We start from the raw sequence: 16,910 nt of genomic DNA, 5'->3' as shown, positions 1-16,910 counted from the left end.
CCAAAGCTTTTCTCCCCAGTCAGCCATTTGTCGACAATTCTCAGTGCCTTGTGTGGGGAGTGCACAGCCAGGACGGATGACGGCTCCCGGTAACAGGAGACAAGCGCAGAGGCTAGGCAGGCATGGCCACCCTGGCTGAGCCTTTGCTTCTCCCAACATGGGGTGCAGTCTGGCAGCAGAGCAGAGGCCAAAGCCAGCTGCCAGCTGTGGAGGAGCCTTCCCACCTTGCCTGTCCTGGCTGCATGACACCATGCCGGCCACCAGCCCATGGAGGCTGTTGCAGGCCCAAGGCCAGTGGGAAAGTGTTCTCTCCCCCACAGGGCCAAGGGGATGCGTCGCTGCCTGGCTCACCTCCCCACTGCACACTCTGCTCTGCTCCTGTTTTGCCTCCAGTCACCCAAACAGCCCTGTGCAGAGTGCCAAGGCGATGGTGCCATCACCAATACAAAAGGCACCTCGTTAATTACATGCATAATCAGACTATTTTTAAACAAGTGTTGTTACGATTGAGTGACAACTGGGGAACTGATTAACTACCCGGCCTCATTAGACGCAAAACACAAATAGTCTGGCATGAAAGCAGGGCATCCTGCACTCTCTCTCTGGTGGCTTTAATGTCTGTAGATGTTGTGTATGACAACAGTAGTTAAAAATCTCGCAGATGTGACTACATTTCATTTGATGGGGTACTAGCTGCATGTTGATTTTTGTAATTCCTTTATCTTTTAAACTATAATTGCACTTTGGTGAATTCAAGGGAGTTTTTTAAAATGTTCTATTCACAATGTATTGCTAGTTCCACTGAGCTTAACAAATCGTGAAAGTAATAATGGGAATTACAGATTTTATCATACTGTTTTTCAGTCCTTAGTTTAAAATAGAATTTCATTATTTCCACAGAGGAGAAAATAAATCTACATTACAATGAGCCTAAAGAAGGCTGTTTACAGATACACTTCAACATTGTTCAATATTTAATGTTGCTACTGAACAATCTTTTGCTCAAAAAAAAGGCTTTTCTCACTGTAAAGGTTCTCAACAGTGACAGGTTTTTTTTTCTGGAAAAATTTCTTATTTTAATATTTTATCAGGTTTATGCTTGAATGACAACACTGCACCTATATTTTCAGTATATATCTTTCTTAAAGCATTATTAAAATGCCTAGGGGCTGGATATAATTCTGAACACAGAAAACTGGTTCTGAATGTAAAAGATTTAACTGTTTTAAAACTTGTTAGTACTTTGTAATGTATTATTGAAAACATCATAGAAAAATCATCAAAGCTATAACCCAAGTTGATTCAAACTCCCACAGAACATAAACGGCTTTAAATATTTTATTACCAAGTTATTTTCTCCATTCTGTTCTTTTCTGGTTTCATTACGTTATGAAGATGAAACTGTAATCCCCTGGCCTATATCAAGATATCCTTTTTTTAAAGGTTTGTGGCAGCATGGCAAAAATACCCAGGTAAACATCTCAGAAGATGGAAGCCTTCCTTTTGTTGGGATTGGACTGAGTGTCATCTAATTACAGTAACAGTTTGTGTCAACCAGTTAAAAATCCCACACGAAAATCTCCTTTACCTGCACGTCATCAGGCGATAATGTTAAAGTATGAAATAGCTTCAGACACTATGAACTGAGGCTTCAGAGTGGCCACTTTTTAAGTCAGTCCATTTCATTATCCACTAAATGCAAAGCGTGGATTAATCTTACCTTTGTGCTAGGCTTTACCGTCTCAAAAATCAGTGGAATTTTTCTAACTGACACCAATGGCAGAAAGGTCTGGCCTGACTTTTGGCTAGGTTAATTGTTATTCAGTTTCCAGCAACAAAATAATACTTCAGGCATGAGCAAGATACTTACCCCTCCTTTAAGAGGATTCCACTGTGTTGTAACTTCCCTGCAGTTTTGAACATTTTGGATGTATGTCAAACAGTCACAGGCAGAAAGTGCTGATACATTACACACAAAGATCTGCTTTCATAACTTCCTACCTGATGTCAGTGGTAAAGCAAAATAATCAAAACAATCTCAAAAGTAAGACAAATAATTTTCTTCCTTGACTCAGGATCCAGCACTGTATTGGTGACTGTCACTTTCAACAACGGAGATGTAGCAGAAGCATGTAGCTAGGGATGCTGTAAGGAAAGAAAGAAGGATCAACATTCTCAGCAGCAGCAAGCCATTAGATCACCCTGAGCTGCAAGATACAATGGAAACCGCACCACTAAATCATGCATAGGCCTGGCGTTGGGCTAATACCTCCATCTCAGGCCTTTTTCTCTTAATAGGAGAACTGTCATGTAATCAGTAGCTTATTCAGGTGTGACAAGAAGATGGATTAAACACAGATTTAAGGAAAACAAAGCAGAGAACATTCAGATTTACTGGAAAAATGTGTTTTCTTGAGAAACTGCCAGGAGAAAAATCAGTATAAGCATTGACAATTATTTCTGTCAGGCATTTCTTTACCAAATTGTTCTGCTTTTGTACTAATATTTATGCTACTGTGGCATACTGAGACCACTATGAAAAGGATATAATTTTTAAATAAATATTAAAGAAAAGCTACCATTAATCACCCAAGATCAAACTTTTTTTTCCCTTCATTTTCAGCTCATTTCAACAAAGCATTCCTTTTTCAAGTTGTCTCTTCCCTTGTTAATTAACTACTTTCTTCAATGGCCAAAGAAACTTTGTAAAATTCATATCAAGCTACTTTGCCTATAGGGGATGTAGGATTATTCAGGAAAAGTGAGTTATCTTCTTGATTTTCATCAATTGAAGGGGGCTTTTTTGTTTTGTTTTTAAGAATGATTTTTAGGTACATCTAAATGCTCCCAAATAGGACCTGAACTTACAAACACCGAAGTTCATGAAACCAATCTTGTATTTAGGACCATCCTTCGTATAGTCCTTTCCTCTTACAACAAGGAATATGATACATAATCTAATTTTGGTTATTGTGCTACCAGTTCTGAGCATTTATTTCTAAAGGAGTGGGTTGAAAATATATGTCTCTAATGTTTCCTGAAACAGTATTTCTCAGAAGTAGCATGTTTTTCACCTTCACAACAAATTTCAGAATTCTCTATTTCTCTGTAGATTTGAGCCAATAAGCAAAACTAACATTAAAGAAGAGAAGGCCTGTGTTTCTACCAGTACTTCAAAGTTTACAGTAAAGGAAACAAAACAAAAAAAATATTTGGGGGATATTTTAAGAAGAGTCTTCATAGGATTGTATGACCTGATCTGTGAGGTGTGGTATCACAAATGCTTTGAATATTGTCTGCTAATTATTCTTAAAGGTCAATGATGTAGTCAGTGGCCTGTTTTTCAGACAATACAGGAAATCCTTACAGTTTACTGTCTTTCATGGTATGTCAGTTTTCCAGTCAGTGGGGTAACTTGATAGGTTGGGTAAAAGGAGGATACACATCCCCAGAGAGCAGCATCATGCTGGCAGAAGGCCCCAAGCTGATGAGAGACAGAGTATTGCTGTCACTGTGCAGAGGCTTTTCTTCTTTCTCGGTAATTAAGCTGATAATGTCTTACCTTGCTCAGTTTATGAGAAATGAAAATATCCTGAGATTTGTTATGCAAACTGTTTCTTTCACTTGGATTTCATGTTCTGCCTGTGTTTTTAATAAATCTTTGTTTTGTTCAGATGACTATGATACTGATAATCTCAGGCAGATGTCCCTGGGGAGGAAAAAGAAAAGAAGAAAGAAAAAAACCACCCTGAAACCTTTATGGAAAAGTGATGAAAAGAAAAGTTTCTCAGATTTACATGTCCTGTCTGGCTCACCCAGCAATGTAGGAGTCTAATCTCCATGTGACACACACCAGTGTACATAGGTGGTAGGTGAGGGACAGCATCCAACAGACCAAGTGATGAGATCTGACAATAGACTTAGACACAGAAACTCTTAACAGATTCTCTGAGAAATACAGTTGTTTCAAATGAGTCATACACAACACTCACCATAGCACTGCCTGACTGCAGCCTCTAATCTCTGTGGCATCTACAGAGCAATGCCTACAGAGCAATGCCGTCTCTCCTGCTACACCACCCAGGGCATGTGCCACACCACATGCCACCAGTCAGGGATACTGCTTGCTAGAGCATCCCACCCCTCCAGCCTCACCACCCTCACTGTCAGCTGTCCTTACTAATGCTTTATGTACTGTTCAACCCTTGTGGGGAGAAAAAAACCCACAAACCTATAAGACTGGTGTAATTAATGTTCAGGCTTGTCCAGTTTGGTATCTTGTCTCTGCCAGCGGCCGGCAGCAAACAACAAGGCAAGCATGCAGTGACACTTCTACTGCGTAACCTCCCAGCTTCCAGTAGCTTGCAGCAAAAAGGCCTCCTGAACCAGAGTCTGTATCTTTGTATTTTGTAGGCTTTGGTAAGTTCTCTGGTCAAAATCTTTTCTGAACCTATGTAAATTTTTGGCATTATCCTAGAATAACAAGTTCCAGCATACTGCATGAAAAATTACCTCCTTCTCTTTGCTTGTCTATAATGTTAACTATTTTTATTTCTCCTGTTTCTTATATTATGGTTAATAGGGAATAATTGTCAGCTATTCAGCTTCTCCAGAGATTTATGCTTTTACTAGTTCATAACCCCCTCTTTCAGTTCCTTTCTAGCATGTAGACCTGTAGCACACCCTGTCCCTTCAAGTACACAAGCTTTTCTTAATCTTTGCTCATCTCTGTAGTCCTCTCACATCTTTTGTTAAGTCTGTTACACCCCTTCTAGGCTTTAGTCTCTAGGATATTGGGAGCTGAAGGCTGGACATAATCATGGTGAGGGTGCAAAGGGATTTATAATGTAGGATTTTAGCGTATTCTGTTCAGTTTGCTATTTCCCTCCTAGTTATTCTGAACCAGCCAGCTTGGGAGGGGCTGCTTTGGTTTTGTTTGACAACTACAGGCCATTTAGCTGATGCTTCCATAAACTTACCTACAGCTACATTAAGAACCTGAATAAGTAGGGCAGAATATATCACTGCATTTTTGTATTGGGGTTGGCTCTCTGTGTTACTTCGCATTTATCCATATTAAATGTCACCTTGCTGTACTACTTCCCAGTGGTTCAGCAGCATGACATTATCATGCAACTCTTCTCAGCTGGCTTTTTTTTTATTATCTCTAATAATTTAATAATCACCAGTAAAACTTTTTACTTCATGATCTTTAACAAATTATTTACAAGCATACCCAATACTAGCTTGCAGCACAGATGCCTAAGAAACTCTGCTTCTCATCTTTCTGCATTGTGAAAACTGATCACCCTGTCTCTTGCACTATAATCAATTATTGGCCTCTGGAAGGAGCTTCTTTTTTCACCTATGATCATCCTGAAAGTTTTCACAAAACCCAGCTCTGTCAGGCAGATGGCTCCTGTCCACACGCTCAGTAACTTTTTCAGAATGATGTAACAGGCACATAAAGGCAACTCCCCACTCCAAATGCTGCTGACACTTTCCTGCTGTTCTACGTTTGCCCATGTGTTTACTGATGTCACTGCTTCCACGAACTTGTGTACAATGCTGGAACTGCCATAGGGTGGTTCCCAGGTTCCCCCCTGGAGCCCTTTCAGAACTGGTGAAATTGCTGTCACCCACCGTTCCTCTCCATGAAGAGTGATTTGTTACCACACTCAGCGCTTCAGCAAATCCTTACTTCAGCCTCTACAACCACTGAACTCCCAGCAGTTTGCTGCTGTCTGCTTTCATGGCTGTGCTCCAGAGCCTATTCTGCAGATACCCACCACTTTGAGACCTCTCCCACAGAGCTCTCTCTGTGGCAGAGGCTGCCAGTGTGGGGACCTCTTTGTACTCTCCGCCAGACAGTACTGAGGTGAACTTTTCAGCCAGCTTTACTGCCAGGACCTTATTGTGGAGGACTCCATCCACACATTGGTCGCCAAGTGATGCTGCAAGGTTTCTTGCTTTCTTCTGTGTTTGAGAAACACATATGAGCATTTATACCTCACAGTCTTGTCTTGATTGTCTTATTATGATTTTATATTTAACTTAACAAATCTATGTTTTTTTCTCCTTTCCATAGATTGGCACAATCTAAAATTTGGGAGATACAGCCTTCTACTTAAGGAAGTTTGTTGGTTATCCAGGCTTCTTTGCTCTTTTCAAAGCTTCTTTCAAATCAGAAATATACCCTTAAATTTGAACACAGTTTTTAAAACTGCTATCTCCCTGCCTGCATGCAGTCTGCTCTCTGACTTTTCTTTTTAATTACCTTTTCTACCAGCTTTCTTAGTTTTGTGTAGTTCTTAAATCCTACAATGGACCTCTTTCTGCACCTATAAAGGTATTTAGTCTGAGTACACTGGGTCACTGTGTGACCTTTAGAACGAGCTTTTAAAAAATCCGTTTCAGAATTTTTGGTTCTAAGCAGTGCTGGGCTTGGTTCTTGACTTAAAAATAAGAAGAGGCTCCTCTTCTCCAGTCTGTCCATACACAGCCAATGGAAGGATTCATGTTTTAGGTCCTGGAACGTTTTTATTTCTCTATAATGCTATCATGTATGATTTTTAGGTTGAGTGTAAGATATGGACAATGTCATCAATTGTGTACTCAACTACCATGCTGAATGCATTATAAAACTGAAAAAAGATCAGAAGATGTTGTTTGATGCTATTGCCCTTTTAGTAGTCAGCCTGAAGTTCAGTTATCTCCCTTTTTGAATTTCCACTTGAAAGGCTTTTCTACTCCTAAAACAGACAGCTAGTTTCTACATTTTTAGCTGCAGAGGACGCATAGCCACATTTAGAAAATAGGTGAAAGAAGCAACTCACCAGAAAAGCCCCTCACTCTCCCAGTATCTGCTGTAGGCAGGAAGATGCATCTGTCCCCCATGCAGTAATGGACATGCTAATGACTGTCCATACATGTAATTTCTGCCCAACTACACTGGCACGTGCACAGCACTAGCCAAACCTTTAAAAAAGAATATGCAGGATTTCTGTGAATAACTGCCATATACCTGCTAACAACCCTGCTGCACATTCCATAGTAACAGCAGGCTTTTTTCTTCAATTTCCTTTTATTTTTCATCAGAGTGCACCATGGAGGCTGGTGACCCATTCATTGTGATCAACCACTGAGAAATGGCAAGCCTGCTTTTGCCAATTTAAATAATCAAGTTGCAAGTGATGGCAAGCATTATGTTCAGCATGGACTTAGATAAAGTCCTGGGGGCAAGCACACAGTTGAAGTCTGAAAATACACCATGTTCAAGCCAGTATTTATTTAAAAATTCACCCAGTCTCCTGCAGTTTATGGCAAATACATGACATATATTAGGAGACAGTTATTCACCTGCTGTGATAAATCTTGCCCAAAAGTAATTATTTGCCACTGTTGTGCCTTAACAGGCTGCGCCTCAAAGCTATGATTTTGTGCAACCACGTTCTGTTGTCCTTGTGCTACTAATAGATTTTGTAGGCCTTTTTAATCCCCGCTCCTCTTTTTTTTTTTTCCTCTTTTTTTTTTTTTTTTTCTCTAGGACAACCTCTTTTATCCCCTCCTAGTCCATTACAAGTTGACTGTTTGCGAATAAGAGCACTGACAAACACAATCCTGTGTCAACAGCCCTGCAGCTATCTATAAAGGGACTTCTGGGTGCCTATTTGGTCTTTACAGTACTAGGAAGGCTGCCCTACTAAAAATGTCTTTTCTTAGCACATACATCCTATTAAAGCTGGTGTACCACCTTGAGAACTGGCATAATGCCACTCTAACACACGGGTATGGTGGTACACTCTGTATAAGCTTGAAATATGTTTGCCAAGGGTAGGATTCCAAGCCCAGAATGCTGCAATGATATTTCTGGCTGCCATACCCACAGTGAAAATCCCAAGCCAATGTTTTCAATGTTCACTAACCTCCAGCACTCAGTTTTAGGCATCTCATGTCTGATTAACAGAGATAGCAACACTTCAGTGATTCCAGCTTACTTCAGTGCCCCAAACAATATTTCTGCCAATGCAGAAAAGCTGAGCAGTAGCTTCCTTTCCTCATCCTCTGCTGGAGCTGCTTTGCAACACTCAGGACGATATACACAAGCTATCTGCAGTGAAAGTTGCCTTTCATGTGGCAAATTCAACAATAAACAACATTTATACCCCCAAACGCAACCAGCTCTTGGCTCTGGCCAGCCGGAGGGGGGAAGGAAGGAAGAGGTTGGTCAGCTCGAGTTCTGGAGCCCTGCCCATGCAAAGAGAGACACATGAATTTAGGTCTCACAAAGTTTCCAATTGTTGCCTATATTGCTCGTTCCCTGGAGGATTATCAGTGAAGAAATTTGCACCATTTGAACTTGAGCAATGGTAAAAGGTTGCATTGCAGGTTATTCCATTTATAAGAAGTCAAGATAGCCTAATTCGCTTATTTTCAGAAATGCATAATCTTGTACCATTGGGCAACAGATACAGCCTTCCCTGTTCACAGGTGTCTCAGCAAGCACCATCTAAAATCCCTCTCTCTAGATTTTCTTGAATCTGGGAAGCTCTGGGAAGGAGAACAAGGTGTCTAAGTTGCCTCTCCTCTATCACTCCTGCCCCAAAGAATAATCAGGAAAACCACCCCACCCATCCCATCTGAATACCAAATCAGGCATGCATATTGCTTGTTTTAGGGTGGAGATCTCTTCCCTGTATTTTGGGTTTTGTAACATCAGCATTTGTGTTGCAGATAGCAATTATTTCTCCCACTGTGTCTGTAGGGCACTGAATGGCTTCTCCCATTCTAAATGCAAAGCAGCAGCACAGTAGCTTTGGAGAGGTTTATCCAAGTTATGACAAGTCCTTCCCCTGCTCCTGGGAGGTTTTAGAAGCAGGACAGCTTTTTCTCTAGGCTAATTCATTCTTTGGCTTCTAGGCTTGGGTAACTAGATTGCACACCAAATGTACTCATGTTTTTTGCTCCCACCACCACCCAGATCAAAGGACAGGATCACTGTGTGCTGTAGCAACATTTCATCCTATAGGCTTGCGTATCCTTCCTAATGCAGGTCCTGAGCATGAACAACAGCGTGGGCTCGGGTCTTGTCTTGACACAGAACTGGGAGACAAGCTGTGGTGCACACACAGGTCCCTCAGGGTTGTCTAACCAGTAAGGGTGCCTGTGCTAGGAGGGGGTCCTGCAATACACCAGGCCTAGGACAAGCACACAACTAGAGCAGAAGAGTAACAGTTCCACCAAAGTAAACAAGGCATTGATAGTTTGCTAACTTGGCCCACGGTGTGGTGTCACTGCTTTGCATGTGTACACTCACAGAGAGTTCGCCATAGAATAATGTGTGTCCATACCAGTATCAGAGGGTCACACACCTACTACAAGGGGGTTTTTTTCCCATGCTGTTCTGCACTACTTTTTGAAATCTCAGAAGCTGCTGTGGGAGGAATCACTATCCTCAGCATATCACACATGATAGTGCATCTTCCACCTTACTTTCACTACCTTTCAGTCTCCTGCTATGATTACAGTATTAACTGGTCAGCATGGACAGGGACTCTTGAAAACAGAGAGGTGTGATAACACTGCCACTGGAAAATCACGATTGGAGATGATAATAGGAATTACAAACAGCAAAAAGGGAGTGAAGAATGGGAGTTTAGTGTACACCTATGCACATGGCATTGCCTGTTATTTAAGTAAAAGGTAAGCTGGATGCAAGTGAGAAAACATGAACAGATGATCCTAAGAGTCAGTAACTTCTCCCTCTTCCCTTTTGAATTATTAGGAAATACATTGCCTTCAGTAACTTTTCCCCAATAGGCTTCCAGCTATGTTTCTGTGTGCAAACTGCACTTGCTTTGAACTCTCTGGGTTTCTTTGGATTGGCCTTGGCTATAGCAGCAGAGAGAGGGCGGCGATTTACTGTTGTGCATCAGATCACAGATCATATACCTCTCACCTGCTCTGTATTAGGACGGCGCACTTTCAGTTTAGAGCGTATCTGCCCCCATCCCACGCAGATCTTACAGCATTGTATTTTCACTACTCTAAATCACTTGTGTGATAAGCACAGAACTAAGTTGTCAGGCAGCATTATTTACACTAATCCTACATCCTTTACTCTTTTGCCTTAGTCCTGAAGCCTTTTATCTTGTCTCCATCATTAATTATTAGTGCATACATTTCAAAAAGGCCCATTATGCTGAGGTGAAAAGATGCCACACAGCAGTGGCAGACACCCAGCACACCCCTGCTCCTCACCATTGCACTCAGCCTGTATTCTTCTTAAAGGAGACCAGACCTACAACACTGTGCTAAGGTTCCTGAACTCTTCTAGGCATTACATACATATGTATCTGGTTTGTCTTTCTTACCTCTTCCATTTTGTTAAAATAAACTAGCATTAAAAGCAAATCACAAAGGAGAGGGATGTTCAAAAATTCTACTTTATAACTACGCCAACATGAAAGCTAAATACAATCACTCATGCATTGTTACATGAGATCCTATTAACGTAACTCAGGAGACTTATGTATATTTTAGCGTCTTATATTATTTTCTTAATCAAAATCAATTCAACTGGCTTTTACAACCTATTTACAACCACTGAAATTCTTGATTTTAAGAGCTTTTTTATAGCAGAACTGCCCCTTACTACCAGCCAGTTAGGTTTATTGCTAACATCAGATGAAGAGGTGTTGTTGGGCATCCATGCGTGTAGACAGACGCTCAGAGAATCAGGGTGCTTAATGATAGGAGTGGCCTGTAGCAGCATGCCAACTCACTTATACCAAGCAGTACAAAGCGGTGTTCAGTAATTACAGAGCACGTGCATGCATATTCAACATTCCACATTTAATAAAGGCCAACTACATATGCTCTGCCAAGAAAGTGACATGATCTGCATTGTGATGATGAAGCCAGAGAGGAGCTGCAATCACACTGCTGCAAACCACAACAGAAGGAAAGTCCTGGTCAACAGCCATGAGGCAAACAGCCTCCTGGTGAAACAGGGACTTGCTAAAAGGATTTGTATCTCATCACTGCCTGAAGGGCAACACAACTATCATTTACAAATAGTAGTGACCGTATTGTTCGCTCATGTGGTTCCAGCTTTTGTTGTCACTCATACTGAGCTGCACTGTTTCTAGGAAAAATCCAGGTTAGGTCAACATAAATATTCAGTCGTGTATTTCTTGATTTATCTTTTGGGATTTTCTGCAAGTCTTGTGTACCTTTATCTGATTTTTCATCTTAGGTTGTAGCTGTTACAGATCCAGTAATTAGAAATATTACAGCCATTTCCATCTAGTCTTTTGATGAACTGTTTACAATTGCCTGTGACCGAACTGAAATTTTGCACACATGTGCACAAACACACACACACACACTCCATTTTAAGACCATTACATTAACTGATTAGAAATGTTGTTTCCCACTTTGTCAGTGCAGGCAGTCTACTGTGGAATGTAGATTATATCGGTACTTCTGTGAGAAATGTAGAGACTGATGGGGAAAATATTCAAGTTGAAGCTAGGAAAGACTGATTAGATCATCCAATCCTCCTCCTAATGCATGCCAGTTTCTGTTAATAATGAGATACATTATTAGGGCTATCCCTACTTTTTTAATGTCATCTTTATAAAGGAGAATTCATTTACTTACCTCAAATTCAGACGACTGCAGGCATTTGCTTTTAGTAGAATTCAAGGCAGGTCAGTCAAAATGCATCTTTTCCACAATCTTTTGTACCCTCACAGCAGAGTCACAATGCTGCCCGATTGTGCCTGAAGTTTCAAGATAAGCAGCAGTAATCCTCAAAACCATGACTTTTTAGACCCTTTAGAATGTGACAAACATACAATTAGTAACAGGAAAACTACTTCAAGGGGTTATGTCAATAAATTTCAGCCCCATCATCTTTTTCCCTGTCATAAAGAGAGAGGTTTGATCTCCCTCTCTCAACAGCAGCAATGACCTTTACAATTTCTGTGCCTTCATTTGGTGTATATAAATTAAGACAATACTAACAGAGGCTCTGGAGCATTTCCAAGGCACATGGAGGTCTTCAGGTGAAAAGCCTGACACAGAAATGCAAATCCTGACTAGCGTTCCCTACAGTTTCTGATGTTTGGTTTCCTACGTCATGGAGAAACCAACCTTTTCTCTGTTTTCTATCTCGGCCATCTAAGACCAACTGACACACCTCTTACTGTAGTTCTTGGATTTGTAGGTTCAGCTGCTGCCTGTAAAGAAGTCAATGATCTGAGAAAGCCTGAGGACTCCATTCAGATTTCAAACTGGTGTAAACCGGAACTAATTTTACTGAAGTCCAAGAAAACAATAAAGGGATTACTTTTTTTAAATGAAGGATCATACAGTTGTTTCTTCCCTCAAAGCCATTATCTGCCCTGTCTTACAGTGGTGCTAAGGCTCGGAGCAGCCCAGGAGATCTCATGGAAGCCAACATCCCTCATCCCACTACCAGAAAAAGCAGCAACATTGACAAACATAAGTTGGCCAGGTGTGCTCTCATTGCTCCTAAACACACTTCCAAGTATATTAATACAGGGCTATGAAGATTTGGAAAAAAGTGACCTTTTCTGGTTTCCTCCAGGTAATGTCCCAGATAAAATCTTTCAGAAAATACCTGTCCTTGAATCACACATGCTACATTAAAAGAAGAACAATTGTTCTTACGTTGATGTTTTGGTTTTTTGGTATTCTGTTTTGTTTTGGTTTTGTGAAACTGAAGGGTTTAGTCATCTCCTAGCTATAAGAAAGCAGTTTTTTAATAAGCAAGTCACCTGATTTCTCTAATGCCTGGCTACAGCAAGCTAGCCTGGAGACCCTGGAAGATCCTTGGGAACATAAAATAATAGCATCACTCTGGAAACGATGGAAGATCAGGCTCCAGTCCCACAAAGTGATTGTCAGGATGTGGCATAAATCCCATCAGCTCAAGCAGAGGCATTTAGATATTAGTGTTTAATGAGCTGTTTGGTTCCATTAAGTTTTGAATTGCTTTTAAGAATTTCTGTGCATTCAACCAAAGAACATCGTAATAGCACAATTTATTAAATGAACTTCCCAAATAATCTTAAAACATGGGAATACTGTTGCAATGAATAATGCAGAAATAATATTTTAGAATGTAAAAGAAACCTCTAAGTATTCTGATAGAATTTTCATTAGTGTGATTGTAGTATGAAAATTAATCAGTCATCTGTACATTAATTGAATTATCTTCATAAACAGTTCATTTGCAGGCTGAGGAAACTGGGATGCATACCATGAAATCAATTACATATAAAACAGATCTGAAATATTTTCTGTCTGTTTTCTCACAGTCTGTCTAACTTAAACTCAAGCTGCAAATGCATTTGTGTATTATCAATAATATCAGCCATAAATGCAGTCTGAACGTCTGCATGTTAATGAGATTATAGCAAAAATATATATGAATGAATGTGGAGCTGGGCCAGCACACAGCACTATGTGTGTGCTGCAGTGGGAGGTGTGTGTTGTGGGTTAACACTGGTGGGCTGCTCAGCCCCCCAAGCTCTTTGCTCACTCCCCTCCAGCAGGATGGAGGAGAAGCGGATGGGTGAAACTGAGAAAACTGGCAGGTTCAGATAAACGCAGTTTAACAGGTAAAGCACAAGCTGCGCATGCAAGCAAAGCAAAAGGAAGAATTCCTTCACTCCTTCCCATCGCAGGCAGGCTATCAGCCAGCCCCAGGACAGCAGGGCTCCATCATGCTTCACGGTGACTGGGGAAGACAAACATCACTCCAGACACCCCTCCCTCCTTCCTCCCCAGCTTTTATTGCTGAGCACTATGTCATATGGTCTGGGACACCCCTTTGTCAGTGGGGTCAGCTGTCACAGCTCTGTCCCCTCCCAGCCCCTGGTGCCCCACAGCCTGCTGGCTGGCGAGGCAGGGTGAGAAGCAGAGAAGACCTGATGCTGTGCAAGCACTGCTCAGCAACAGCTAAAACATCCCTGTGTTATCAACACAGCTCTGGTCACAAATCTACTATGAAAAAATATCTTTCCTCAGAAATTGGAGATGAAGTTGATTTGTGAGAAGCAGGATCCCTCTTCAAAACACAGATTCAGAACCTTCTAATAATTAACTAAAACCCCTTCTTTTTACTATTTTAGTATCCTTTATAAAGACCTGCCACAAATTTTGATTCCATATTTAAACTTGTATGCATTTTGCTACAAGATTACACACCTTTTTTAATGTTAGATTACATTATGGAATGCATCTTAAAAATGCAAAATATTTCTTATTATATTCAGCTTTTGACTATAAGGTACAACCAGTTTTGATACATTGCTTACTTAGATGTATCTGCCTGAAAATTGTTTTATTTTAGCTTCATCCTTCACAAGGATCATATTCCGGCACCAGAATGATACTTCTGCTCAGTAGTTGAATTCCAGAGTTTGTAGGCTAGTTTCTCAATAAAGGGGATACAGACATGGGTTACACTCTAAAACAGACTTTTTATGTACCATAAGCAGAAGGCAATTACACTAATTCCTTGTTCCAAGAGAGCAATTGTACATTAGGAGCCTTAATGGATCTCACTGATGACTCACGAGCTCCTTTTCCAAGAGCTACCATCACTGAACAACTTTACACAACAGCATGTTTTCTCAACAGCAAGCATTTTATGCATGTGAGAAATAAGCACTTTGGAAGTATGTATCACAGGGGTAACTGCTGATAGCTGTCATAACAATCACTATTACCTACATTGTTCTGTAAGTATATCCTTAGGGCTGACAAAAGCCAGCTAGAAGCCTTGCTACTTAGGATTAACATTATGAGGGAGTTCTGGCATAGGATAAGGAGTAACAGTATAAAATACTCGTAGAAGTATTCAGAGTAAGTCTTTCAAGAAGCCCAGAAAGGCACTTTACCCTTGGTTGTAAAGTCCACATTGGACCCTTGGCCAAGCATCCTACGAGCTAGACACTCCAAGCACCAGAGCCAAGGGATGAAGAAGAGGGAATGAACAAAACAGACAAGAGGAAAATGAGATGAAGAGATTAGTTAAAGGAGAACTGGGAGGAGTGTAGCGAGCAAAAGGGTGAGTAGGAGGCAAAAAATCTGAGATGTGGGTGGGTGAGAGGTACATAAAGCCATGAAGATTATACCAGATTAGAGAGTCGTGAGTCAAACACTGAAGCATGAAACAAGTCTACAAAGGGTATCCCAGATTCTTCTAATTCACACAAAAATTTCTGCAAATAACACTCTCTGCCAGAGACATGTTACGCAAAATCAATATTCAACTTTGTGGGTTAAGTAATGTTTAACGAGTGAGTCACACAGCTGATGCATGGATGTGAGTTTGAGTGGTTACACAGGCTCAAAATCTGTGCAAAATACAATAAAGGATAAGAGTGGCATTAAATATTGTGCAAAGCGTAAAAACTGAAATTATTTTGAAAAGCCTCACCCTGAAAAAGGAGGAATTTGCATGGGTCATACTTACGTGCCAGACAGTTTCAGTTTTTCAGGATCTTGCCACTGTCCCACAGGTCTCATGCTTCACTGAAATCAGCTCTCCAGAATACAGAATGGCTTTCTGCTGGACTTGGTTTTGCCTCCTCAGTAGTTTGTTTTTGTCTACCTCAGAGGGATGTTTTTCTCCTAAACATGCCTGCAAAATAGGGAATGATATAAATGATCTTTCTTTTTAAGCGAAGCCCACGTGTACAGACACAGCCCGGGATGGCTGGGCAGGGTCACAAGAATGGGGTGGGCCAAGACCAGGCTCAGATGTCAGCCCACTGAGAAACAAGCTCTTCGTAACAAGCAGAGCAAATTCAGACTCTGAATCAGTTCTATCCATCCAACCTCTGAATTACACTCAAGGACATTTCTTTCTTAATAAACCAAACAGGGAGTGTGGCAAACAAAAAATGGCCAAAACCAGATTATGTAAAACCTCTGATGTTTTCTCCTGACTTAAATCCTTATCTACACTACCTATTTATTTGTGTGAGATTACACTTCTTTATAGCATCTCCTAAACTTCTTGGCCTGATAAACAACTCCATTTTCTTCCTAGATCACCAAACTAGCCATGGTCTCACAGACCACCACTGCTCTGCAAACCAGAGCATTTCAAAATGCAATCCTGTATTAAATACAGTGTGGGCCTAAGCTGCTCTTAGCTCCCCTACGCTGCTAAGGAAATCACTGAATTTTTAGAAAAATACAGAATTTGGGCAGAGGGAAATTTTACTTCCTTTCTTAGGTGCTTTAGTGGGTATTTCACTTCTCATTTCAGAATATTGCCTCCGTAGAAATTAAAGTGATTCAGTATTTCATTCCATATTTATAGTTTCCCAATATCCTTCTTCAGAGTTGTAGAGCCATGGAGGACTCATTAATAACCAAGCACTTTCTCTGACTGAAAGACTTTTGAAACTGAAATTAATTTTCCTAGCCTGTAAGCCCCTTGTGCTGGCAACTCAATCCTTGACCTAACAACGTGCAACATCAAAGCAGTAGCTTTCTGCTGGCAGCAGAAGCAGCAGCATCTGTTGCAGCAGCATTAGCCATATCGATTGAGACCTTACGCCTCTCAGCCAAGTTCTGCTTAGCCCTCATTCACTGGTGGTGCCCCTGCTGACTCTGGGCTGTGCATATGCAGCCAGGGAAACATTTCTCTATCCTGCAAAGACAAGAGTAAAAATGCTGCAAATTCTTGCAAGTATCTTCTGGTAAGTATTACCAGTGTTACAGGAGCACATTCCTTATCTTACCTGGAAATAAGACTAAGATTACAATCAAGCCTACTAAAATAATAACCTATGTAAGTTTAAAGAAATACAGTAGCTGCAAGGGCATCATGAGCAAGTCGAGTTTTGGCCATCACAAAA

At 40.8% G+C, this 16,910-nt stretch overlaps 1 long non-coding RNA gene across 1 annotated transcript; it reads right to left on the bottom strand.

The window, feature by feature from the left end:
• Positions 1 to 1,806: 1,806 nt before the first annotated feature.
• Positions 1,807 to 15,676, bottom strand: LOC121081329. The gene is made up of 4 exons (XR_005825650.1): positions 15,515 to 15,676; positions 11,665 to 11,839; positions 3,563 to 3,709; positions 1,807 to 2,145 (listed from the first exon to the last, which is right to left on the bottom strand). It is a non-coding gene; the product is annotated as an uncharacterized LOC121081329 (long non-coding RNA).
• Positions 15,677 to 16,910: the final 1,234 nt, after the last annotated feature.

This window comes from Falco naumanni, chromosome Z, assembly GCF_017639655.2.
Source record: "Falco naumanni isolate bFalNau1 chromosome Z, bFalNau1.pat, whole genome shotgun sequence".
In the NCBI taxonomy this organism is placed as follows: domain Eukaryota; kingdom Metazoa; phylum Chordata; class Aves; order Falconiformes; family Falconidae; genus Falco; species Falco naumanni.
The sequence above is the reverse complement of the archived record's forward strand: the minus strand, read 5'-3'. Positions and strand labels throughout refer to the sequence as shown.